The 26,952-nt window shown below is 41.5% G+C and overlaps 1 pseudogene; it reads left to right on the top strand.

Moving 5' to 3' along the window:
• The window catches only part of LOC134207294 (uncharacterized), a 61,985-nt pseudogene extending 47,131 nt beyond the window's left edge, over positions 1-14,854 (top strand).
• The last annotated feature ends 12,098 nt before the right edge of the window (positions 14,855-26,952 follow it).

The raw sequence follows: 26,952 nt of genomic DNA, 5'->3' as shown, positions 1-26,952 counted from the left end.
ATCTGTGTGACTTTAATAATGATTCAAAATACTGCTCTATTCAATGATCGTATAACTAATAATTATTTTGATTCGATAGTTTTCTTGTCATGGCTCCGTGAGATGGTTGTCGTATATTGACGTAAACTACGTCTAAGGGGAAGACTCGGATACAGGGTGTAAAATGAAAATTTCAATATTGGGGACCGTCACGAAATCATGTAAGATTTAAAACATTAATAGGTTCTTTATCTTTCTATGGATTTTGTAGATTTGGATAGAAATCGATTCGCAAATTCTCCACCAATTTGCCAGTAATATTGAAACTTTTGAGTATCGACACTAAACTATTGAAAATTTTAGTTCTTTCATGCATCATGCATCTCCTGTGCAGCAAGTTCCTATCCTTATCAATTGCCTACTTTTAAGGTATTATCCATTGTTGAACTGGGGTGTATGAATGGGGTGGTCCAGCTGCTAGACAGTGGGGTCCTAACTGCCTCATCGAGTGGGAGATGCTGCTAAAGCTGATTAGTAGTGTTCGTGGGATAATTTCTTTTCTTCTATATAGAGCGGAATGATTGGTTCAGTGTACTATAGTTGGTTTTACGTAGTTTACGTCGAGCGGTCGTATCTTGTAAACAACCCCAAATTTTTTTATTTACTTTTAAAACATATTTCGTTTCAAAGCATACTAGATGAGTTCCAATGTTTTCTACCTCTTGAATGTCAAATTAAATAGAACTCACGCCGCCATTATGAAGCGCAAAATACTGGATATCCTGTTTCAGGGCTTCCGCAAGTGGGTTTGGAGGTACTTTTTTAATACAACTTTCATCATCCACCGAGAATTTTCGGATAATTTGCGGTGTGATGTGCCCTGTATATAACATTACTACAAAAAAAAATAAGCAAAAAAACGATGAAGTTGAATTGTTAACTTACTTGCATTTCCAATTATACCCCAATGTGCTAAGAAAGAATTTAGCACATACCTTGTGAACCGCGCATTTGTCGTCAGTAAGCTTATAAACGTATGAGAATGATTTCTTATATTCTGAGTGATTCTGATGAGCAAATTTCCGGTGAAACACGACGTCTTTTGACGGCCTGACGGGAACTGTGCTCAATGATGAAAGTTCTCTTCATGTCAAGAGGATAACTCCAGTAATTTGAATTAATTCTGATCCTTGTATTTTGCGGAATGTTTGTAGAGCATTTCAAATTACACGAACATTTCACAGTAATTACGACATGTGATTCTTTTCTCCGATGATAAGCTTTCTGGCGTTTCGTCAGGGAAGTTTCATTATGAGCTTCCAACGATTCAATGCATTCCGCCTGAAAAATTTCTTCTTCTGATTCACTGACGTAGTCTCTAATCAGCTCCAGGATTGTGCACTGTGAAATGGAAACGCATGCTGAGATGGATTTACGTCATTTGGTTGTGGAAACCGTATAAAAATATACAGTTTCTATGACAAAGTGACGTACGTAACATAATTAGCTAAAAACTTCATTTCCTTAAAGGGAATGCACATGGCGAGGTTTCTATTTTAGGTTAACACGTTTTGTACAGATTAGTTAATGAAAAGCCTCGAGGTCGTCTGAGAAACTTTCAGTTGCGTTGCGTTGCGTTGCGTTGCGTTGTAACGGAGTATTTCGTAGATTGCATACTGATAGTTGTCATGTATATTCTTTACCTTTCTTACCCCAATTGCTTATGGGTTTCCATTTGGGATTCAATGGAAATCCAATTGGAGGTCCAAAATGATAAAACATGAAAGCTATCATTGCCGGCCACGCCCATCTTCTCCGTTACTAGGAAAGGGAAGGAAATGATGATATGACATCTACTTAACGAGAGGCCAGCGACTCACCGACGCCCTCATAGATGTCAAGGAATTGGATGGTGGGTAGGGTATGTGGTTTAGGAGTATCATTATAAGCAAATGATAGAAAATTTGTGGAAATACGTTGGGAGTGACTTTGCTAAGAAATTTATGTCACTCCATTATCCTTGCCGATGATTTTCCTCGGATGGGGCGAAGGTATTAGCCTTGCCCTGGCTAATAGCCTAGGTTTAAGCGCCTTTGCTCGCTCTCTGAAACGAAAAAGAGCAAAAGAAATTAAATTTCCTTCCTCCTGATATGATAATGATTTTGATCAAAAATTGAATTCTAAGTGGATGAATAAATGATCAAACGGCTGCAAACAAGCCTCTATTGTCGTAGCAGAAGCAAACCCGCCTCAATACGACAGACAGAAGCACATGTTTGTGATTCAAACGCGATCGACTGTTGTTCAATTTCGATACACATAGTTGGGTAGAGAGAAAAGATGTGAAATATTGCTAAAGTAGGATACGATGCATACGGGGAATTGACTCATATGCCACCGTTATTAGCTGGTTATGGTACAGCTTTCTCGCAAGGGCAGCTGTTGTATAATTGGTAATACGTCCGTGTTCTTAATGGAATTTTAAATCCAAAACTTATTGCAAATTTTCAAAAGGCAGAATTATGATATTCGATAGCCAATTTGCCTGAGTGTAGGGCTTGAGTGCTCCGCCTTCACCCCCTGTGCAGGATATTGCTTAAATATCTAAATTTATATAAAAAATTACACTACTTGAACCAAAAAACTTTCAAATTGTGTTACAATTTTATCGCAAAAATAACATACTGTGTGTACTGTGCAATAAGAAAATTTTACAAGTCGTTACAGGTCTCCGGATTGTGAATGACAATCATTTTTTTTTGTTTGGACAAGATTGTTTTTCGAGAACATGAAACAAAACCAATTTGCAAATTAGCGAAGACCACTTTATCAAGAAGACTGGCAGCTCTGGCATTTTTCCATACAAGCGGCCAACTTCATTGCCGGCAGAGCCTCTTCTGAGTTGAAGTGGTAGCTTGTTATCTGTGTGGTAGTGATCTTAGCTAGCTGAAGTAAATGAGATCTAATAAAGGTGCGGAGGAAGTCGATGTCTGCTAGTGTTAGTTAACTGTCAACAAATAACTTTTAGGGTATTTTTTTCTACAGTAGGGAAGAGTAGAATTCTACTCTAAATTGCTTCGACATTGACAGATACAATACTTGCGATTTCTCTCGCAATATGTCAAAAAATTTGTCATGAAGCGTGTATACAAACTATTTTCGAAAATCGCCAGTACCAATCAATTTACATTGGCCATCCACGATTATTCCCTTCAGATAATTGCCTAGCTTCTGGCTATTAGTCAACCAGCACCACGAACCCTCGCCGCTTGGTTCAGTGGGTTACAAAATTTCTCTTTAATGTTTATTTTGCTGATGGTCTACTAACATAAGCAAACGTCGATAAACCCCGCACCTTTATTATTTGCAATGGAATATAGCTGTCAACCCACAAAACAAACCACACGGAATCACAAATCAGCTCAGTTTTGAACAGGCAGAAAAATTTCTCGTAAAACTGAGTTTGAAGCAAAAAGAGTTTTTCGTGGCAATTCGGAAAAAACACAAGGAATAAATTCGGAATTATAATTTGTATGAGCATTTCGCATGGGCAGTTCCTTAGTACTTAACACCAAACAAAAGAGAAAGAGAGGCAGAAAACTATCTGGGTGTAAGTTAAAAATTGAGATTGTTTACTTAGTTTTTGGGGTCTTATTTGCGTTCTTATCTGTTTGTCTACAAAATAAAGTGTTGTGATTAAAAAACGAATTTGAACCTATTGGAACCTTCGAAACATCTGAATAAAAACTGAAAAGCGATAAAATGATTTTTTTGCCTAGTGAACCAACATTCTGAATATTTTCCGTTCTTTCTATATATTAACATCTATTTTTGTTATCTATTATCTGAATTTTCTCAATAAATTATTGGTTGGTTGGTAATGGCTGGTTTCCTACTCGCCGCTGCCAGCATCCAGGCGCTAACGTATATGTGCAAACAGCCAGCATGAGTTAACCACCGGATATTTGTATGGGGAAAAACATCTAACGCGGGTTATCTCAAAGTTAGGAACTTTTCAAGTAAAACTATTTGGTACTAGTTATGTGCACGCCCGTTTCAAATCACTCAGAGACAGAGTGAAATTGTATTGACATCTCTTTTTTTGACGGAAATCTTACTCATTTTTCGTAAAAAAAAGTTCCACTTGTCAAATTTTAACTAAAAGTTAAACGAATCGGTAGAATGGTTCACAGCCTATACCTACCACATATTTTTTTGTTGAAGGTGCTTTATTTTGAACCTTAGATGCCTTTCGCCATACTGATTTCAGAAAGTTAACTCCTAGTGTGCCGCTGGAAGGACGCACAAGGTAGGTGATTCATTTTCTACTATGTCTAGGATAGCATAATCTTTTCGAACTTTTGGCTTTTTAGGCAAGGTAATAATGAAAATAAGAAAAATCTAAATATATTTTCATATATTTTACATATATTTTCTGTCAAATTTGCCGTTTCCGTCGCCGTTCCGTTGTATTGCGTTTGGGGCTTAAATTGTTTCAAATCATATCATGAACACAGTCTGCAGTCGAGATGTGAAGGAAATCAACAGGTCCGTACAGAAGTTAACATAGAGTGTGGCACTTTCATCAATTCAGCACAAAATTCCAAATATTATTCGGCTTAAAGTTATGCTGATTTCATAAAATTGAAATACGTTTAATCTCAGTGTACTTCTCGAGAGTTTTTTCGAAGCATAATTTAAATGTGGTTTTCATATATTTTGATTGAACGTGTAACTGACTATACAGTGTCAACTCACTCACACAAACAAACATAGTACCACCTCGGCTCACCGACAGCGCTGCTAACAGTGTCGCCCGATTTCAGACTGTGTTGCCAGTCTTCTTGATAATGTGGTCTTCGAAATTAGGCAATCTTTTCAAATTATATCAGCATATGGTGAATCTATATGGCTGGAAAAATCTATTTTTATTGCCTACTTTTGAATAATTCGATGTTGGGCATCTTTTAAATCATAGTAGATGGAACCTTGTTACACCATTTGAAAGATAATGGCGGCTAAGAACAAAATTTTATCATTGAAAATTCGGTAGAATTCTCTGTTGAAGTTCAGACCAACTTTATCTGCACATTCAGCAGAATTTTCGTGAAAATAAGGAAGAATTATCTATGCAAATTTAAAAGAATGTTTCAATCCAATACCTAATAATGTTACTCCTGATAAAATCCAAATCTAAATTATTTGTGATTGTAATTTCAGTAAAATGCAACAATATGTGTTCTATAGTAAAAGCATTTGATTCCTATGTCCAATGAACGACAATCCCGCAAGTGGAGCTTGGAGTCACCGCGTCTATAATAATAAAGTTTATAGTTTAACCATTTTGTAAATCAAGAAACATGATAGGTCCCGATCGTTTTTCTTATTGTATTTATAATTATAGACGCGGTGGCTGTTTTTATTTATTTCTTATATATGAAACCAAGAACAATCTACCATAAATGAGTGCCAAAACTGTCAAATTCCTACTTCTGTGTTAGCAAGCAGAATTGTTAGTATTTTACTCAATACTTATTTTGAATCTGGAAATCCAACTCATGCCAAAACATCAAATAGGCAAGTCTCCCATGCAACACCGTTGACTGGGCGAAATTTATTGAAAAGTAGGAATACAAACAAGCGAGTTTATGCATACATTTCTTAAATACACAATATCATCGATAAAAAAAGGTTTTAATAGTACATATATTGGAAACCGCTCACCGAGTTTTGTCTCCGTTGCATGGAAAGTCAACTTGAAACCCACTTGATACGTCGATAGCATCCAATGCAGGCATCATACCATCAGCCGAAACAGTGCTTTGCTCAATCAAAAATTATTACTGCACACTATACCTTAAGTTGGATTCCTTAACACCACTAGCACATATTTTCAAATTAAACTTTATCAGAAATATATTTTTCAGAAATATTCAATTTGACAGAGAAGAACAACACTTTCAATCGCTAACACAGCTCACTGCGATTTTTTTCGAGGTCGTCTGAGAAACTTTCAGTTTACAAAAAAGTGTCATACTGAAAATTTTACTTATTGGCGAGTATGTCACTTTTCCAGATTACGGCAGTATAAAGCTATGATATGACAAATAAATCACAGGTAACTTTGCCTTCATATGCCGTTGGTTACCTATTCAGTGCATTGAGCTTCGCAACCGTCCTTTATGTATCCAGAGGGGGTCATTCTCCGGAAAACATCCTTCTCGTCATCCATGGTAACGAGACGGGTCCATTCAACGAAGAATCTTATCGCACATGGGCTGGGACGTAACTAAACCAGAGACAAACAAATAATAATGTTCCCGTCCTTACGACGCGGATTTGTAATTAAACGAGCCTATCGCGATTGAATGATCCTGCAAGTGAAGCGTTGGTCTTTATTGTTTGACTAGGACTATGGACGACAAGCCTGCACCTGAAGCATCCGTGGCCTGTTAAGAACTGGATCAAGCTGAGGCTTAGCTCTCTATGACGTCTGCTTATCCCAACAGCTGTTCGCCAACATCCTTCATAGTGCCGCTATTTACCATCGACGTGTACTTGAAGGCGTAGGCGGAATGACTGCTGTGGCTGATCGTCTAGCTCTCAATTGTTTAGGAGTCGCTTGTAGGTGATGTCGAAGCTGCCGACTCTAATTGGCACCTCCTACCCTATTCATGTAGCTCATTGCTGCGCAACCAATCCTCGACGAGACTGATCGTATTGGCTGCAGTCAATTCGATTTCTTCGATGGCCTCCCCATACACGGTCATCGTTTTATCATCGCGTTCGGCGAATCCTACTAGCTGTGGTAGGGCCAGCTTGCGGGTATGTGCAACTTTTTATAGAAGTTTACCAGAGCTGACTGTCAAACTCGCAGTAACCAGGAAAGGGATCGACCAGTCCTCGGACATAGTCCCTTATGTTTGATAATTAGATTTATTTATTTATAAGTTAAATTTTAACAAATAAATTAAAATAATGAAACATATCATTGAAGCGCCCCCGTGCACTGTTCAAAATTCAATCCATCCCTCTAGATTTACTGCTCTTCCAGCGCTGAACCTCTCAGACTCAGATGCCTCGACACTGAGGCACGAGATAGTTCTCTGGAATGCTGCATACAGACATTCAGCAATGGAAGCGGATGAATGTGTAAATTACTCGTACGTCATTTGTTATTCAAATTTTACGAATTTCATTTGAACGATTTCATTACACTGACATCGGTACCACCGGATGGTTGCTTTCTTGTTCGTAGTGAATGTAAGACTCCCTTTTTGCTTACAGAACAACTTGAATATTGGAGTTTGATGGTTTATGGATTTCAATATAACAGATTTCTTTAATTAAAATCGAACTTCAAACCCACATTAATCTGCATGCATTATAAAAGACAGTTAAAAGCATACTTGAAAGATGGTAAATATCTCTGTTATAACTCTTTAGAGGAAAAGTCTTGTAGAAGAAAAATTGATGTACCTACTATCATTTTAACACTGATAATTACAAACTTTCCTTTTTTTGTCAGAAGGTTAAATGGATAAAAATGATGATAGCGTCCTAGGTTAAGTTTGAATCCCATTATCCCATCCTAACAAGATATAATCAAACAAAACAGTATTAGAGAAATTACAGCTCTTCGCATTTTAAGTATTCAAATCAAAATTGCATTAGGCAACGTCGTCCCTCCAACCTCTTTGTAGTCTAAACATTTCGCTGATCCGGCTAATTGAAGGCATCAAATCGTCTGGTTCATTAAGCAGAAACTTGAAATCAATATCGAACGCTGCCTTTCGGGCTTCCTTAATCTTAAAGTGTAATAAATCGACCGTTCGAACGGTACGCAAATCAAAATGTCATGTTTACAAGCCATTTAACGCATCATTTCACCTCCAAGGTCCCACCCCTCAACCATAACCAGAACCGATCCCCATTTGGAAGTATGTATATGTAGTGATATCGGGGAGCTTACACCGTCACGCTGCCATACTCAGTCGAGACTTGCTCGCCATATTCCGGAGGGCAATAATCGATGAATTATTTACGACCGTTTAATAGCTGATGGAGTTGCAGCCGATACCTCACGGAAGGGTGGATAATAGCGTAGGCAACAACGAGCGTTGTCGATACACTGCATATCTACCAACCTTCGAAGTGCGATGGGGAAGGTATGTCAACTTGATATACCGCTCCTGCCTAGGCAAAGGAGAGCCAATAGTCGAACAACATCATATTGCCACGTTTACTTGCTACAATCTATATCACGGCGAAAATGTTGCCATGATTCTCAATTAAGTTTGAAATTTTACTCTTTTGCGAAACCATGGATCTAATCCACACAATTGTAACATAAAGTTTTTGCACCGAATACAATGTACACAGACTTTCGGTGAACAAATAAAAAAATATTACAGAACTAGCAGCACTGCCCTATCGGTTGCGGTTAAATTGAAAATGGTGTGCAAATTGTATAATTAATTGACTATCAATATTGACTTTTCGAAGGCGCGGTGACCGCCAGTTGCCTTCTCAACCTTTCCCCCAATTTAGTGCCAAGGGTGAAAGATGCGCCATACACGAGGACATTTAACGCTTTGTTTTGTTACAGGATTGGCCTAGCAAGAGGGATGCGCTATAAAATGCATCGTACAGTTTCCATGAAGTTTTTAGGGAAGAAGCACCACCGTGGTTGTTTTTGTTGCTTGATATAAATATGGGCTATAGTTCCTCCTCGATGAGCCTACGTCAAGTATACGTCTCCACTGGACTACATCCTGGGTTCTGGGCAGGTTGCCCTGAACGTTCAACGCCCTTAAGTTGTTCATGCCGTCATGCCGTCATCGGTGTTTATGGCTCTGAGGCATTTCGCTTTTCGTCTCACCGGATTACGTATTCTAGTTCGACTTCGATGTGCTGAACGAAGTTCTTACACGATGCGATGTCTCCTGATAGTAATGATCAACGAAAAGTGCTCGAAAACCGGAACTCATGGTTTGAGCTCGAAATTAAGGATGCTGTCTGTCGTGACGCTGATCGGCGAAATCAATCTATTTGTTTGGTAATCTAAATACCCAACACACTCACCAGGTTGAAAGCGTACTATCAGACTGAGTAGCTGTTCAATGAATACAGTTTAAATTTGTTTCTTTAGTGAAGTGAGGAGTGAAATGTTCGAACTGAGAAGTGAATCTTGAAAAGTTGGAACTGAGAGATGTTCAAAATGAGGACAGAGTAGTGAGACATGAGTACTGAGAAATGGAAGTGACTTCTGAGTAATGAGATGTGTGCAGTAACAAGTGAGAAGTGAGTGATGAAATGTGAAAAATGAAAAACTAGAAGCAGAAGTAAGTGATGAGAAAAACAGAAGCAAGAGGGAAGAAGCGAGATTTTGAGAAGTGAGATATAAGACAGAAAAAAAGATAGAAGAAAGAAGATGGAAAAAGGAAAAGGAAGAAGAAAGTAATAAAAAGAAGCATAAAGAACAAGAAAGAGAGAGGTAAACGAATTAGGAATAAGAAAAAATAAATAAGGATGAAGACAAAAGAAAGAATGAAGAAAAAAGAGTGTAAAAAAGGAGGATGAAAAAAGAAGGTAGAAATAATAAGGAAAATGAAAGAAGAAAAAATAAAGAAGGAAAAAAGAAGATGAAAGAAGAAACTTACTTACTTACTTATGGATCCTGTACACCTCCGGTGGTGCAAAGGGCCGACTTGAAAGATCTCTATCCTGAGCGTTGCCCGGCTATCGCTTTAACCTGTTGCCACGTTAGATTTCGGTCGACTTCTTTTATTTCTTTATTGAGGCTTTGCCACCTTGAGCCTATGGGTCTGCCTCTGCTGCGATGTCCCGCTGGGTTCTAGTCTAATGCTTTGTTACAGATTTCGTTTCCGCCCCTACGTAGAGTGTGGCCGACCCAGCCCCACTTCCGATCCCGAATTTCTGTTGCTATCAGCCTCTGGTGATAACGACGATGGAGCTCGTTGTTTGAGATCCAGTTGTGAGGTCACCAGGCCCGAATTATATACCGCAGGCATCTGTTAATGAACACCTGCAACCGTTGAGTGTTCTCCACTGATACACACCATGTTTCGCTAGCGTATAACAGCACAGATTTCACGTTAGAGTTGAAAATTCGTATTTTGGTGCGTTCACTTATCTGCCTGTTTTTCCAGATATTTCTTAAACTCGCAAAGGCAGCCCTTGCTTTCTTGATCCGTGCGCCTATGTCGATCTTGGTACCGCCGTCTGACGCCATTTGGCTACCAAAATATTGGAAGCTTTCAACATTCTCCACTGGTTGCCCGGCTACTGTGAAACTGGAAGGAGTCACCGTGTTTACATCCAACGATTTGGTTTTGTTGACATTGATGACTAAACCAGCCGAGGAGGAGCGCTCGGCAAGGTCGTTGAGCTTACTCTGCATATCAGAGCGCCGTTCCGCGAGGAGTGCAACGTCATCAGCCAATTCGAAGTCGTTTAGGTGCTCCATGGTTAGAGGCTGCCAAAACAGCCCGCGGTTTGGTTCACGGTCAATCGCATCTACCAGAATCTCGTCGATTACGATGAGGAACAGTAACGGTGATAGAATACATCCTTGCCTCACACCAGCTACGACCCGGATAGGGTCGGACAGGATCCCATTGCGCAGCACTCCACACGAAAAGGCCTCGTACTGTGCTTCGATGAGGCCGATGATTTTATCAGGAACCCCCTTGCGTCTCAGGGCGCCCCACATATTCTCGTGATTGAGACGGTCGAAAGCTTTTTCGTAGTCAATGAATACCAAGTTAAGGGACTCTTGGACTTCGTTGACTTGCTCCAAAATGATGCGGAGCGTGACAATATGGTCCACACAGGATCTTCCGGCACGGAATCCGGCTTGCTGCCGCTGAAGAGTCGCATCGATCTTCTCTTGAATCCGGGCTAGGACAATTTTGCACAGAACTTTGAGAACGGTACACAGCAACATAATGCCTCGCCAGTTATCGCATACAGTCAGGTCACCCTTTTTGGGCACCTTCACTAAGGTACCTTGCATCCACTCGACCGGGAAAGTTGCAGTATCCCAGATATTACGAAATAAACGATGCAGTAGTTGAGCGGATGTCATGGAGTCAGCTTTGAGCATCTCGGCTGATATGCGGTCGACCCTTGGGGCTTTATTCAATTTCATGCTTTGGATGGCTGTTTGAATCTCTAGCAGTGATGGAGCTTCGGTATTGACGCGTGATATACGTCGGATCCTAGGCAGATCATGCCGAGGTGGTGATGGTCTGGCTGGCACTTGAAAAAGTTGTTCGAAGTGCTCGAACCAGCGTTTCAGCTGGTCAGTTGGGTCGGTCAATAACTGTTCATTCGCGTCTTTCACAGGCATCGTTGCATTCATCTTCGCCACGCTTAAGCGTCGTGAGATATCGTAGAGGAGGCGAATGTCCCCGGTTGCGGCGGCTCTCTCTCCTTCGTCGGCCAGAGAGTCTGCCCACGCTCGCTTGTCCCGTCGACATGAGCGTTTTACTTCCTTCTCAAGAGCCGTGTATCGTTGACGGGCTAATACTTTGGCTCCTCTGGTTTTCGATCGCTCTATCGCGGCTTTGACTTCTCTTCGCTCCTCTATCTTCCTCCAGGTCTCATCGGTGATCCATTGTTTTCTCTGGGTGCGTAGTTCGCCCCGATTGTTCTCGCTGGTGGCGATGAAGGCATTCTTGATGGCGGTCCATTGGTCTTCCACGCTGCTACCTTCCGGAATATCTGCAGCACGCGTCTCCAGTTCTTCAACGAAGGACCGTTACACCGTGGCATCTTCCAGTCGGTGTGTGTTGAATCGTCGTTCAACTCTTTCCTCCTGTCGACGAATCCGCGCAATGCGCAGGCGTATTTCGCCGATGAAGACGCGATGATCAGACGCGATATCGGCACTACGTTTATTCCGTACATCAAGAAGGCTCCGTGTCCAATTTCGGTTGATGCAGATGTGGTCGATTTGATTTTCTGTAAAGCCGTCACGGGAGACCCACGTGACCTTGTGAACCGGTCGATGAGGGAAGAGCGATCCCCCGATCACCATGTCGTTACTACCACAAAATTCTGCGAACAACTCTCCGTTTTCGCTCATTTCTCCGAGACCATGGCATCCCATAATGCGCTCATGGTTCGAGTTGTCGGATCCGATCTTCGCATTGAAGTCGCCCAAACAGATCTTGATATCACCCTTCGGAATTCTATCTACGATGGCATTGAGTTGACTGTAGAAGTTCTCTTTGTCTTGCAGATCGGCAGCATCGGTTGGCGCATAACATGGGATTATAGTAAGGTTTCGGACCCGCGTTCTTAATCTGGCAACGATTATCCTTTCACTTATAGGTTCCCACTTAATAAGCGCAGAGTGTGCCTGAGCGCTTAGTAGGAAGCCAACTCCGCGGTGCCGGGGAGCATGTTCACCTCGTAAACCAAAGTATAGCAGAACTTGTCCCGACGGCGTTCTGTGTTCTCCAAAGTTTGGCCAACGGACTTCACTCAGTCCTAGGATCTCGAGCTTCATGCGGCGTGCCTCATTGACAAGTTGTGCCAATTTACCCTGCTGGGCTAGGGTTAAAACGTTCCATGTTCCTATTCGTGTCCGTTGTTTCGCGCTAAGAGTCGTCGCCGTAAAATCAGTCCGTATTCTTTCATTATCGGATTCTCGAACAAATTGATGTATCGGGAACAGTAGGTTGTTGGCCTCAGGTTCCCTATCCCCCGGGATGGGGCTGCCATCTTAGGTATAGCTTCCGGGGAATAGCATTTCATACTCAGCCGCTGGATGCCAGAACGCTGTTGGAGCCGCACCTCCTTGGTGAACAGACGCTCGATCAGTCTGGTCAAACACGATCAGTCGGGTCACCCAACACCAGGGCTAGGCTAGTGCGCTTTGAGTGGCACACGGTCGCTTTGACAGGGCCTGCTTGGGGACACATGCAGCTTTTTATTGCAGTTCAACAGAGCCCACTATCGAACCCCACCACATCCTAGACATACCCCACAGGACGCACCCTCTCACTCTAGCTGATGTCAGAAGGACAACAGTGCCCAGGCTACACTACCAGCTAAGTACGCAACCCTTAGCTGGCGGTCAATTATCATCGGAAGACCCGTGGAAGCGTGAGTATTGGAACTTGTGAGAACCAGAGCTATGTTAGGCGCCCTTCCCGGATGTCAACTCACCATTTCGCAGCCCATAAAAGAAGAAAGAAAGAAAAAAAAAACTGTTTTCATAATTTTCAATTCTCACGATGTTTTTTTACTGTTCACTTCTTACTTGTTACTTTTTACTTCTCCTTCTCACTTCTCATTTTTCATAACTCACATCTCATTTCTTATGGCCCATCCAGAATGACGTGCGCAGCGGCACAAGCGACCCGTGCCGCTTCCAAAGCACTTCAGTCCCATCAGCAGGAGTGCCAACCGGCACATTAGGATCGATACTAGTAAGGTCCTAATGACGATATACTGGTCACGGCTTACGACAACGGACAGAATATGGATAGTGGATTATAAGATTATGTTCTACTCCCTGAGTAAGTAAGGGTGACACCGGCTTGAAATGGCGAGTGGGCTAACAGTACGGCCGTCTCCGTCCCGGTAAAAAAAAACTAGCAGTTTTCCGAGTACGTTCAATACTCGTCCACCAATCTTATCGGTGAGTACCAGGCTCGGTTGAGATTCTCCCGATCGCGTGATCGGCTCTGAACACAGCTATATAAGTGCGCCCGTGTCAACCCTAGCATGGACTACGTACGACGGGTGGAGATAACGGTTTGGAGGGGGATCCTATAGAATGAATAATTCAACAAATCACGCAGAAGCAGATGCAGGAGAGACGAATCCGTTCGCAGGTATCGGTTTGGTGAGATCACCGCCGTCAGTGGCAGTAGTGCTACAGCAACAACAGTAGCAGAAGCAGGAGCAAAAGGAGCAGAAGAAGCTAGAACAACTGCAGCTGCAGGAGCAGCGGCCAGGAAAGAGCAAGTTGGACAAGCCCCCACAAAAGCCGAAAATAGTGGCTGTGAAAAGATTGATGGAGGAAATCCACAATTTCGTGGATGGGGGAACAACGTCCATAAAAAGATTAAAGACATGGTTCACAGGATCCGTAACGCGTTAGTATCAGAAATCGATACAGCAGCGCTGAGGGCCGATGTAGCGGAGCACGCATTGGCACAAACTAAGACACATGCTGTTGTAACGAATCTGCCCGGGGTGGAGACTACACAAGCCTCCATGACTCTCAAAAGGGAAAGAACCTCACCGAGAGACGGCAGGCCAGGCGGACTCAAGAGGCAGACACGGGCGGACGCTGTCGCTATCGAAGGGACACACGCTACTCCAAGGATGGAGTACCTTAGTAGGTAAGAAGGAGAGGAGAAAGAAACAGCTGAAGCGAAAAGAGGCAAGGAAAATGGAGCAGAACGGAAAAAAAAGCCTCCACCTCGTAAAAAAACGACGAAGGAGGAAGCTGTACAAAGGCTAACGACGCTATGATGTATGCAGCGCTTCTCAAAAAGTTATTGAAGATCCTGAGTTGAGCGACTTGGGTGAAAACGTGATAATAACCAGGCGCACACAAACCGGAAAGATGCTCTTCGAGCTAAACAAGGACCCTGCGGCTCATTGCTCGATTATGCAGGAGCGCATTGCGAAATCGATGGGCTCAAAGGAGGAAGTCAAAGCCTTAACTCCAGAGACAGTGATTTTGTGCAGAGACTTAGATGAGATCACGTCGGAAGAAGAACTGCGGGGTGCACTACAGGCGCAGTGCAATCTAGGCGAGGTGCGAATGTCGATCCGGATTAGGAAGACTACGGAGGCACACAGACAGCGATGGTTCGTCTGCCAGTAACCGCTGCTCATAAGGCACTGCAAGTAGGCAAACTGACGGTTGGATGGTCGAAATGCCCATTGAAAGCCGCCCCAGAAGTGAGCAAATCTGCGGAAAGATGCATCAAGTGGTTGGGCTTTAGACACTGGGCAGGAGCTTGTAAAGGTACAGACAAATCTAACATGTGCTGGAAATGTGGGGAAACAGGTCATCCTGCAAGAGACTGCACGTAAAGACCGAAGTGTATGCTTTACATTACAGAGGACGGAAATAACCATCAGGCGGGTGGCTACAAATGCCCAGCCTACAAGAGGGCGATCGCAGGCTAGCAGTAGTGGAGATAATTCGGATTAATCTGAATCATTGTGAAACCGCACAGCAACTGTTATGGCAATCTACAGCAGAAACGATGTGCGATGTCGCCATAATTGCAGAGCTGTATCGAGTTCCCCCTGATAATGGCAACTGGGTGACAGTTAGAACAAGTACCCGAGCAAAGTCTGAAAACATAATGAGAGCATATAGAAAACTCATTTTGATTTCGACATCAAATTGAAATCAGAATTTGTTTTCAAATATGAATCATCATGATTGATTACATATTTTGATCTCATTTTGCTGTAGATTGCATGATCTGACATCAAACTGTGTACTTATTTTGTTATCGGAACTAATATCAAATTTAGTTTTCGATTTGCTCTCATCAATAGCAGGAATAGTTTTCGATTTGATGTCATAGTAAGATTTTTCTGCTATACATTTTGTTATTTTAACCGTTAAAACGACCAAAAAGATATCAAATTAAGTAATCATATTCGGCGATTTCACAACATCAAAACGAGTTATCGTTTTGCTCTCAAGCTTTACTCGGGTATGGCTGCGATACACGTTATGGGCAAATTCCCTATACAAGTAGAAGTGGTGGAGAGTTCATGCAAAGGCTTCGTGAATGCCTAAATTGACTGCGTCTTCATATGCAGCTGCTTGCTACGGACCTCCAAGGTGGACCGTGGAGCAGTTCAGCCAGATACTGGATCAGTAACCCGATAAGCTGATCGGACGAAGGCCGGTACTTAGATGACTTTGTGGCTAGATCAGCAACATTTAAAACCGAAGGGATCCATTTCCACATTCCAGAGCTGTGTCCATTTTCTTTTATTTTGGAAACACGCGATCCAACGTAGGCAGTCAGTTTTTCTTTTGTACATAGCCAAGCCAAACATATTTTGGAGTCCGTCCAAAAATATGTTGATGTCACTTCTACTTCAAGTTCTGTTTATACGATCTTCATCATTTGGCTAGAAAGTACACAACCCTGTAATTCGAGCCTTGGAACAGTTTGCGATTTCAAGGGTGCCACACGTGATTTTGCTAATACCAGCGCCACGTGTGATCTGTCCGAGTTTCGATACACCATGTAAATAACGCTAGCAAAGGCTTTATCACTAGCATCAGAAAATGCATGTAATTCCACATTCTGAAATAATGGAACATCGGGAAAGTAATACCTTGGTATTCGAATTTCTTTAATCTTCGCGGTTTGCTGCAGCCATTCCAACCACTTCGAAATCAAGCCATCAGGAATTGTATCATCCCATCCAATTTGCAGACGCCATAAATCTTGGAACAGTATCTTCAAATGGATTGTTATAGGACTTAACACATTTAGCGGATCAAATATTCCCATCATAAATTTCAGTAACTGCCTCTTGGTGGGAATTTCGATTCCAGAACGGAAAACCGCTTCAAGCTTCATAAAATCCAAGGAGAATACAAGTTCATCGGTTTATGCCAATTCAGACCCAAAACGCGAGCATCAGTAGTCGGATCAGCTCTCAACGAGGCATCGATTGATTCAAGAACGTTATTAGAATTGGAAACAAATTTTACCAATTTAAAACCGCCATGTTCTTGTGCTTTAATAACCTTTTTTGACGTAGGACTTACGTCTCTCTTTACTATACCGGGTGTCATTTCAAAATATTCAAACCGACCGCGTTACGCTGTGTTGAAAGATTTTAAACGTTAATAGCGTTCGTCTCAGTGTACGAATTTCTGCGGTAAGCCCCTCAATCGACAGATTTCAAGTATGCCTTTCATGTCCATGCTTGATAAGACCCGAAAAACTTGTTTCAATAGTCATTAAACTGTTTTCAATGAAAATCATTGAGATGAAGGGAACCTATAAATATGGGTACCGCATAATTCTTGCATCATTCCATTACCACGTTCTGATTGGTGCAGACACCAGCGAATAAGCAGCCGCTGGGTCTGCCGAGAAGCCATAAAATAGCGCAACGGGATTTTTTCCTTTCATTCTGACCGGGACAATCGAAGCAACCGCATCATCGATTGAACAGCACTCACACCTTTTAGCAGGAAATGAAGTCATCGCAGCCACCATCATCAGCCGAAACCTAGCCAATACAGCAGCAATCCACCCAACAGACCCGACAAAGCAGCAATGCTGAGCAGATACCGGCAGCACAATGAAAATAAATACTAAGGTATGGAAATCCATATGTTGTGTGCGTGCCTTTCGTGTATGGCGAAAAAGCTTTCACTACTACATTCGAACGAGCTCCCATAAGAAGCCGTGCAAATATGTACGTCACCATTTGCTGTTTACATTTTTCATCAGCCACTAATACACTTGCATTTGGTCTTCTTCCTCACCTTCTATCTAGTCTCATTGCCGGCAGCAGCAGCAGAGTCGAGCCGAGACCGGCCGGCATCGGTGATGAGCCGAGACAGGCTGAAGAAAAGCCACATGATGCAGCATGTATGTCCAAAAAAAACAAACGGTTCTTCAGAGAGCCAATGATAGAGATCAATATCAAAGATTTCAATTCCCTTCGGGATAGAAATTGCAGGGTTGTTACGGAGATCCTGAAATATTTTCCGCGCCAAATCCTCGCCGACTAAAATCAAATCCACGCCTTTTCCGCGCGACATGAAAATCCATTCTGCGCCAAATCCGCGCGACTTAAATTAAATTCTAAGCAAATACTCGTTAAATATCAATGCATTGATCAATGCAATATTGGCATTGATAAAAAAATATGTAGAAAAACATTGTTTGATACTGACCGCACACAAAGCGAACGTGACTGAATGATCGTCCCATGTTATGAATTCTAAATCTTATCACCTGAAATCCCATGTCCGGGTGTTTCCTTCCTTCTACTACTAACAATGTTGTCTCAGAAAAGAACACCCTACTTCCCACCTGAACTGCAATTCTAAGCTCGCTTGCCCGGCTTATTGGCCTGTATCAAGCGAAAAGTCCCGTTGAGAAATAGACGCCAGCAGCGAGCAACAAGCGTAAAAAAGAAGAAGCCCTTCTCGAACGCGTTGATTATGATGACGCTTTGGCTGACAAAGAAGCGGGACACAAGACACTAGCTGATTGGCCCACCAATTGGGAAGCAGAGTAGGTTCAAAATTAAGTAGGGGTAATGACGGCTTTGGCAGGTTTTGTTCTATTATTGGCAGGGGGTTTTTTGACGTAGGACTTACGTCTCTCTTTACTATACCGGGTGTCATTTCAAAATATTCAAATCGACCGCGTTACGCTGTGTTGAAAGATTTTTAACATTAATAGCGTTCGTCTCAGTGGACGAATTTCTTCGGTAAGCCCTCAATCGACAGATTTCAAGTATGCCTTCCATGTCCATGCTTGATAAGACCCGAAAAACTTGTTTCAATAGGCATGAAACTGTTTTCAATGAAAACATTGAGATCAAGGGAACCTATAAATATGGGTACCGCATAGTTTTTGCATCATTCCATTACCACGTTCTGATTGGTGCAGACACCAGCGAATGAGCAGCCGCTGGGTCTGCCGAGAAGCCATATAATAGCGCAACGCGATTTTTCCTTTCATTATGATCGGGCAAGCGAAGCAACCGCATCATCGATTGAACAGCACTCACACCTTTTAGCAGGGAATGAAGTCTGCACCGACCGCTTTTCGGCTCGACACCATCGAAGCGACCATCATCAGCCGAAACCTAGCCAGTACATCAGCAGTCCACCCTACAGACCCGACAAAGCAGCAATGCTGAGCAGATACCGGCAGCAGCAGCAGAGTCGAGCCGAGACAGGCTGAAGAAAAGCCACATGATGCAGCATGTATGTCCAAAAAACAAACGGTTCTTCAGAGAGCCAATAAAAGAGATCAACATCAATGCTTTCAATACCATTCGGGATAGAAATTGTACTTGGGTGCCAAATCCAATATTCTAGAGATAAAATTTTATGCGTGATTTTCATAAATAGCATCAAAACTAACAGTGGATATTTTTTTTTTTTTATTTAACCGCGAAGTGGACGAAGGACTTCGCTTGATCATGCCTTTAAAGATTCATAAGATGTCCAAATCTCTCACATAATCTTATTTGGATAAAAAAAACACCGATAACAGCTCAAACATTAATAAACTATCAATCGATTTTTCATCAAATGTTGGATTTTTTGGCATTGATAAAAAACGAACAGTGGGTAATGTCTGTGACATAACCGCTAAGTGGACGTAGGACTTGACTTGACCATGCCTTTAAGATACATAATATGTCCAAATTTCTCACATTTTGGACTAATAATCTATTTTGGATAAATAATCGGCGTTGCATACCATTCCTTGGCAAAATCTTCTCATCAAACCGACACAGAAATCAAATCTGCCTCGAACAAGAATCAAGAAGAAATTCAAGAAGTATCTGTCCGGTCACGAAATATTAGCCTCGACAGTGGCAAACTTCCCACTGAAGGACTGCCTGAAATAAACCACAAGTTGGCTCAGCAGGGGATGTAGACTGTATCTCAGCCCTTCCACTGAAGAGCCTTCTAATCCGTGCGATAGCGACTGAAGGAGAACATTATTTTTAACTCTTAGCCTTGAAAAAGGCTGTTTGCTTCGACTAAGTGCAAAAGTAAGAAAACGATCTTTTCAAATAACCGTGAATTTATAGTGATGGTAAAAAAAAGACTGAATGCTCTGCGAGCGAATGCACTTTTCTTTTATACCTTATTTTGAATCTTCTCTGCTTCCCAATTGGTGGGCCAACCAGCTAGTGTCTTGTATCCCGCTTCTTTGTCAGCCAAAGCGTCATCATCATCAACGCGTTCGAGAAGGGCTTCTTCTTTTTACGCTTGTTGCTCGCTGCTGGCGTCTATTTCCTAACGGGACTTTTCGCTAGATACAGGCCAATAAGCCGGGCAAGCGAGCTTAGAATTGCAGTTCAGGTGGGAAGTACGTGTTCTTTTCTGAGACAACATTGTTAGTAGTAGAAGGAAGGAAACACCCGGACATGGAATTTCGGGTGATAAGATTTAGAACATGGGACGATCATTCAGTCACGTTCGCTTTGTGTGCGGTCAGTATCAAACAATGTTTATCTACATATTTTTTTTATCAATGCCAAAAAATCCAACATTTGATGAAAAATCGATTGATAGTTTATTAATGTTTGAGCTGTTATCGGTGTTTTTTTTTTTATCCAAATAAGATTATGTGACAGATTTGAACATCTTATGAATCTTTAAAGGCATGATCAAGCGAAGTCCTTCGTCCACTTCGCGGTTAAATCAGAAAAATTATCCACTGTTAGTTTTGACGCTATTTATGAAAATCACGCATAAAATTTTATCTCTAGAATATTGGATTTGGCACCCAAGTACAATTTCTATCCCGAAGGGTATTGAAAGCATTGATATTGATCTCTATTATTGGCTCTCTAAAGAACCGTTTGTTTTTTGGACATTCATGCTGCATCATGTGGCTTTTCTTCAGCCTGTCTCGGCTCGACTCTGCTGCTGCTGCCGGTATCTGCTCAGCATTGCTGCTTTGTCGGGTCTGTAGGGTGGACTTCTGATGTACTGGCTAGGTTTCGGCTGATGATGGTCGCTTCGATGGTGTCGAGCCGAAAAAGCGGTCGGTGCAGACTTCATTCCCTGCTAAAAGGTGTGAGTGCTGTTCAATCAATGATGCGGTTGCTTCGCTTGCCCCGATCATAATGAAAGGAAAAAATCGCGTTGCGCTATTATATGGCTTCTCGGCAGACCCAGCGGCTGCTCATTCGCTGGTGTCTGCACCAATCAGAACGTGGTAATGGAATGATGCAAAAACTATGCGGTACCCATATTTATAGGTTCCCTTGATCTCAATGTTTTTCATTGAAAACAGTTTCATGCCTATTGAAACAAGTTTTTCGGGTCTTATCAAGCATGGACATGGAAGGCATACTTGAAATCTGTCGATTGAGGGGCTTACCGAAGAAATTCGTCCACTGAGACGAACGCTATTAACGTTAAAAATCTTTCAACACAGCGTAACGCGGTCGATTTGAATATTTTGAAATGACACCCGGTATAGTAAAGAGAGACGTAAGTCCTACGTCAAAAAATATGTAGATAAACATTGTTTGATACTGACCGCACACAAAGCAAACGTGACTGAATGATCGTCCCATGTTCATTCCATGTCCGGGTGTTTCCTTCCATCTACTACTAACAATGTTGTCTCAGAAAAGAACACGTACTTCTCACCTGAACTGCAATTCTAAGCTCGCTTGCCCGGCTTATTGGCCTGTATCTAGCGAAAAGTCCCGTTAGGAAATAGACAACAGCATAGCGAGCAACAAGCGTAAAAAGAAGAAGCCATTCTCGAACGCGTTGATGATGATGACGCTTTGGCTGACAAAGAAGCGGGATACAAGACACTAGCTGATTGGCCCACCAATTGGGAAGCAGAGAAGATTCAAAATAAGGTATAAAAGAAAAGTGCATTCGCTCGCAGAGCATTCAGTCTTTTTTATACCACCACTAGAAATTCGCGGTTATTTGAAAAGATCGTTTTCTTACTTTTTGCACTTAGCCGAAGCAAACAGCCTTTTTCAAGGCTCTAAGAGTTAAAAATAATGTTCTCCTTCAGTCGCTATCGCACGGATTAGAAGGCTCTTCAGTGGAAGGGCTGAGATACAGTCTACATCCCCTGCTGAGCCAACTTGTGGTTTATTTCAGGCAGTCCTTCAGTGGGAAGGTTGCCACTGTCGAGGCTAATATTTCGTGACCGGACAGATACTTCTTGAATTTTTTCTTGATTCTTGTTCGAGGCAGATTTGATTTCTGTGTCGGTTTGATGAGAAGATATTGCCAAGGAATGGTATGCAACGCCGATTATTTATCCAAAATAGATTATTAGTCCAAAATGTGAGAAATTTGGACATATTATGTATCTTAAAGGCATGGTCAAGTCAAGTCCTACGTCCACTTAGCGGTTATGTCACAGACATTACCCACTGTTCGTTTTACTAGATCGATAGCTTCTTCTTCAGTGTCTGTTGCATCGAAATAGTCATCGACATAGTGTTGCTTAACTATAGGGCGTAGAATTCCTGGAAGCTGCTCTTCAAGTTCTTTCGCATTAAAATTTTTGATATATTGTGCGATTGAGGGAGATGACACTGCTCCAAAAATCATGGCTTTCATCACGTAAACGTCGGGAAAATCAGTACGGTTCTCCGGTTGACAAAGACTGGATTCATACTCGCCAGCTGGTTCTCCATTTCATTCTCCAACCAGCGCGAAAAGTCATGAAAATCGATAACTTTGTCCTGTTTGAGCAAGGAAGCCTTGTGCCTTATCCACATTTGCTTGCTGAAAACTGGCAACTTCTCAGCTAGATGCGATATCAGTTCAGGGTTCATCAAATACATGTCAGCTTTCACGTTTCTCAGTGCCACCGCAGTTCCGATGACCGCATTGTAGAACGAACGGAAGGACTCTATGTTGCCGTCCTTCACATAATCCAAATTTCGGAGTAGCTCCAATCTATTCGACACTACCCACTCAGTGCGTCCAAAATTAGATTTGAGCATTCGCATGATTAAACTAACGTTTACAGGAGCAGACAGCAAGCACTCAACAGTTTTTCGAGCCTTACCCTGCAAAGCGTTATTTAACCTCCTCAGATTATCTCTGTCCGTTTGCATTCAACCGTGGACATCTTAAACTCGTTCTCGAATATTGGCCAATCCATAATGCTTCCTGAGAACTGCGGTAATTCCTTCACCTGCCGACTTTGAAGCGCCTTGAATGCATTACACAAAACTTCGTTCACACCTTTCTCAACTACTGGATGTTCAGTTTGATCCGTGTCTACACCAGCGCCATTTTCTGCATTGACTTCGTTCACCCAGGCTTGTGTTGCGTTGTGTTGCATTGAGATTCCACTAGAGAAGCCAGAACAGGAACGCAGCTCGCTAATTTGAATGGCTCTTTCACGCTTTTTTTTGATAAACTCCGCTTTCTTCTGCTGCATTTTGAGTTCCATATCTTTCTGGATCTTAAGAGTTTCCATCTGTTGCTCTGCTAAAATCCTATCCTGTTCCAAAGAAATCTGCAGTTCCTCTTCCTCCAGTTCGTCAACAAGTTCCGAAGCTCTAATTTGACTTTGCGTTTTGCTGGCCAACGAGTTCCTGCTTCTATGTGACCGATTACCACCGGGAAAATGGTAAATGCATCATGAAACAATCATGATTATCCTTAAACAATTGAAAAATGCTCCTTAAAAAACTGATCATTTTTCCTTAAATTATTGAACAAATTACCTTGAAATATATAAAATGCTCCGTAAACATTTGAAAAGTGTACCGTAGAAACGAAAAAAATGTACCGTAAACAATTGAAAATGCTCCTTAGAAAAACAAAGATTTGCTATTTAACTAATGATAATTGCGCAGTATATTGATATAAGAATTATTGTGAAATAGTTGAAAAAGTACCTTGAAATTGGCTGTCATAAAGTAGAATCTTATGCACCATTGCATAGCCCTGGAGTATGACGCTGATTGTTTTGCTTGGTAGCCCTATTCAACAGAAAAATGCTCCGAAAACTAAGGAAAATGCTCCCTAAAAAGAAAAAAATGCTCCTTAACCTGAGAAAATGCTCCTTAAACTAAAAACAGTGCTCCGTAAAAAAAATGAAATGCTCCATAAACTTGTACAAAATGTAATCTTAGCCTACAAGCAATTCAAAGCATCGTTAAAGAAATTGCGCACCAGACTTCTCAAAGACAAACAGACCATACAACTGCACATCGCATAAACATGCTTGACGATACGAATTTCATTAAAATCACATTGCATATAATGCTAATAGGTTTATTCATCAATTTCCCTGCATAATCACAAAAGATATCTACAAGATAAATTAGATAAGATAAGATAGATAGAAGATAAGATAGTTACAAGATAAATATTGTCGCTTCGGTTCCCTTTGTTCTGCTGTCCGAAACATGTTGGGTACCGAACTGTCAAATCATATGTATTTTTCCTTCATTGACATTTAGCACCCTATCCTCGCCAGCAAAAGATGTTCCGGACAGCCACGACAGACAGTGGAAAGGAAGAGTTAATCATGCAAGATCTGTATTTATTTAACAATAGGTAAATTAGCCTTCAACGAATAATTTCGGTTGATTTTATTCCTCCCTATTGTTGATCACTCTCATCCAACCGAATGACTTGATTTCTTTATTTTTGTACATCTTTATAAATCTACGAGGATAAACGAAATAAATTGATAACTTTCGGGTTTAATAAATCAATAAGTCAGCCTTGGGCTGAAAGTCTCGCTAATAAAGATAAAAAAATCAATGAAAAAATATGTATCGGATTACATAAGTATTTGGTTCCTGTGTTTTACCAAAAGCATATATTTTTCAATATAACTTAATAATTTCAATTTGAAACAAATAGGGAAAGGGGAGTTTAATATATTTTCTTTCTAGTTTCAAAGAGCGAACAATGGCGCTTAAACCTAGGCCAGACAGTCAGGATAGCCACGACGCGAGTAGATATAAATTTGAATTCCGGTAGACTTGTCCTTAATAGATGAGCAAACTTCATACACAGTACAAACAGCACGTGCTGTCAAAGCATTCACCGCCACGCTTCTTCAGGTTTATTTTTGTAAGCGCAGATTTCGACAATTTCGAGTTCCTCAAGCCGTGGGTGGTTATAAGAGATATTTTAGTTATTTTAGATATCATTAGTTAAATAGCAAATCTTTGTTTTTCTAAGGAGCATTTTCAATTGTTTACGGTACATTTTTTTCGTTTCTACGTTACACTTTTCGAATGTTTACGGAGCATTTTATATATTTCAAAGTAATTTGTTCAATAATTTATGGAAAAACGATCAGTTTTTTTAAGGAGCATTTTTCAATTGTTTAAGGATAATTTCATCTGTTTTAATGGACATTTTTTGGGCTGCCGATTACCACCAGCATCAACGGACGCGCAACTTCTAACCGACTTTGACACCGAATTATTACGAGCAACATTGGTTCGATATGACTATTTTCAATACCTGTGGTTTCAGGCAGAACATTTCTCCTGATGGGAGTACGTTCTATTACGACCTTTCTTTTAAAATTTGGAAGATTGATTGTATAATCTGCTAAGTTTTTTGGGACTGTACCTGCGTTGCACCGTTTAGGCCGTTGCAGGTGATTTTCCATATAAACTGGAAACTGGTTGTTGAAGGACCAAATGTTCAGTTTCGGCTTCGCTTCGAACCGACAGGGGGCTCACCTGGACAGAGAAGGACCAAATGTTCAGTTTCGGCTTCGCTTCGAACCGACAGGATTGGCGAGCCGATTTCGTCCTTTTCTATGCAGTTCGTTCTTCGGCTTGACTACTCTGGAAGGGCTTTTAATACTTTTCGAATCTCCGGTGAGGAGAGAGAAACTAGTTTTTTAACGCTTGAAAAATTTTTGTTTTATTACCGTACTTAACAACGGTTGTTTGGATAATGACAATTTTCTTTTTTCGGTTCCAATGCTTACTTGATTTCCTCAACACTGCCTAAGCCAGGAAAGTCACCCGCCAATCCGGCCGCGTACAGGCCTATATGCCTCTTAGGCACGCTCGGGAAGCTCCTTGAGAGAATCATCCTCAATAAGCTGACGAAATGTACAGAGGAAGAACGCGGATTGTCGAATATGCAGTTAAGATTCCGTAAAGCAGTATCGACGGTGGATGCAATCCGAACAGTGCTCGAGAGTGCTTAGAAGGCGCTCAAACAGAAGAGACGAGGGGATCGGTACTGCGCAGTAATCACGATAGACGTGGAGAACGCGTTCAATAGCGCCAGATTTGAAGCAATCGCGGCGGCGCTGCACAGAATGCGGGTTCACAACTATCTGCGCAATATCCTGAAAAGTTATTTTCGGGATAGAGTTCTGATGTACGACACGAACGAAGGACATAAATCTGTGCACGTTACAGCGGGTGTTCCCCAGGGCTCCATACTCGGTCCAACTCTTTGGAACGGGATGAATGACGGAGTGTTGACTTTACAGCTACCCAGGAAAGTGAAAATCGTGAGTTTTGCAGACGACGTAATTTGATTGGGCTCTCATTTATGGCCTCTATTATCTTTTATCTATCTATTTAAATCAAAATTAGTTGAGATTTCCTTCCTGACGATTTAACTCACGAACGGATTGACGGATCTGCAAAATTTTCTTCTTAATCGATTTGTCTTGCAACCCGTAAGGTTATATGTATAAAAAGTTGGTGAATTCAACGGACATAGGTTTAAAATCATAAGAATACAATTTTTGGTTCTTTTTGGAAATAGTGAATAAAGATGATCTTAAAATATTCCAGAACTAGAATACGAATGGTGAAATAAAGGCCTACTGCAACTAAATGTGAAAAAATGTAACCTAATAGGTATTGGGAAATTTTCGTGTTTCAAAACAGTCAAACTTTAACCGCTTCTGAGCCTACCAAATAAACGAACTTGGAAAAAAACTTTAACCGCTATGGTCAAACACTCAACGAAGTCCGATTGAGCTGAAATTTTCCATAGGGACTTTTTTCGAGGGGATGAAACTTTTAAATACTACCCGTTTTTGAAATTCGAAATGTCGATCTTCATTGACACCCTATACTGTACATTAGACTGGCCCAGCTTAGTATGGGGAGAAAAAAATGTTGTCGAATTCCACGGGGCACCCCCCAGAATTGTGTCCCAAGGTGAGAAAATCAATCTGTCAAAATTTCAGCTCAATCGCTTGTTGCATAAGCTGGCGCAATTGATTTGAA

This window comes from Armigeres subalbatus, chromosome 1 (genome assembly GCF_024139115.2).
Source record: "Armigeres subalbatus isolate Guangzhou_Male chromosome 1, GZ_Asu_2, whole genome shotgun sequence".
Taxonomy (NCBI): Eukaryota; Metazoa; Arthropoda; class Insecta; order Diptera; family Culicidae; genus Armigeres; species Armigeres subalbatus.
The sequence above is the reverse complement of the archived record's forward strand: the minus strand, read 5'-3'. Positions and strand labels throughout refer to the sequence as shown.